Source organism: Arachis stenosperma, chromosome 3 (assembly GCF_014773155.1).
Source record: "Arachis stenosperma cultivar V10309 chromosome 3, arast.V10309.gnm1.PFL2, whole genome shotgun sequence".
Classification (NCBI taxonomy): domain Eukaryota; kingdom Viridiplantae; phylum Streptophyta; class Magnoliopsida; order Fabales; family Fabaceae; genus Arachis; species Arachis stenosperma.
Genome location: NC_080379.1, coordinates 68,872,900 through 68,874,260, shown reverse-complemented (window position 1 = coordinate 68,874,260; position 1,361 = coordinate 68,872,900). Strand labels below are relative to the sequence as shown.

The window sequence follows — 1,361 nt, the reverse complement described above, 5'->3', positions numbered from 1 at the left end:
GGCCTTGCACTCTCCTTTTGGATTTTCTTCTGTATTGCTTGGGAGAGTACTAGGAGGGAGTTCAGTAACTTTCTTGCTCAGCTGTCCCACTTGTGCCTCCAAATTCCTAATGGAGGACCTTGTTTCAGTCATGAAACTTTGAGTGGTTTTGATTAGATCAGAGACCATGGTTGCTAAGTCAGAGTGGTTCTGCTTAGAATTCTCTGTCTGTTGCTGAGAAGATGATGGAAAAGGCTTGCCATTGCTAAACCTGTTTCTTCCACCATTATTGTTGTTGAAACCTTGTTGAGGTCTCTGTTGATCCTTCCATGAGAGATTTGGATGATTTCTCCATGAAGAATTATAGGTGTTTCCATAGGGTTCTCCCATGTAATTTACCTCTTCCATTGAAGGGTTCTCAGGATCATAAGCTTCTTCTTCAGATGAAGCATCCTTAGTACTGCTTGGTGCATTTTGCATTCCAGACAGACTTTGAGAAATCAAATTGACTTGCTGAGTCAATATCTTGTTCTGAGCTAATATGGCATTCAGAGTATCAATCTCAAGAACTCCTTTCTTCTGATTTGTCCCATTGTTCACAGGATTCCTTTCAGAAGTGTACATGAATTGGTTATTTGCAACCATTTCAATTAGCTCTTGAGCTTCTGCAGGCGTCTTCTTCAAATGAAGAGATCCTCCAGCAGAGCTATCCAAAGACATCTTGGATAGTTCAGAGAGACCATCATAGAAAATACCTATGATGCTCCATTCAGAAAGCATGTCAGAAGGACATTTTCTGATCAATTATTTGTATCTTTCCCAAGCTTCATAGAGGGATTCTCCATCCTTCTGTCTGAAGGTTTGGACTTCCACTCTAAGCTTACTCAATTTTTGAGGTGGAAAGAACTTTGCCAAGAAGGCATTGACTATGAGTCCAGGCTTTCTTTAGGTTGTGAGTCCAACCATGTCCTAGCTCTGTCTCTTACAGCAAAAGGGAATAGCATAAGTCTGTAGACCTCAGGGTCAACCCCATTAGTCTTGACAGTGTCACAGATTTGCAAGAATTCCGCTAAGAACTGATGAGGATCTTCCAATGGAAGTCCCATGGAACTTGCAATTCTATTGCATTAGAGAAACCAATTGAGGCTTAAGCTCAAAGTTGTTTGCTCCAATGGCAGGGATAGAGATGCTTCTCCCATAGAAGTCGGGAGTAGGTGCAGTAAAGTCACCCAGCACCTTCCTTGCATTGTTTGCATTGTTGTTGTTTTCAGCTGCCATGTCTTCTTCTTTGAAGATTTCTGTTAGGTCCTCTACAGAGAGTTGTGCCTTAGCTTCTCTTAGCTTTCGCTTCAAGGTCCTTTCAGGTTCAGGGTCAGCTTCAA

At 42.0% G+C, this 1,361-nt stretch overlaps 1 non-coding gene across 1 annotated transcript; it reads left to right on the top strand.

Annotated features, from left to right (window-relative positions):
• Positions 1-753: 753 nt before the first annotated feature.
• Positions 754-861, top strand: LOC130972444 (small nucleolar RNA R71). The gene has a single exon (XR_009083611.1). It is a non-coding gene; the product is annotated as a small nucleolar RNA R71 (small nucleolar RNA).
• Positions 862-1,361: the final 500 nt, after the last annotated feature.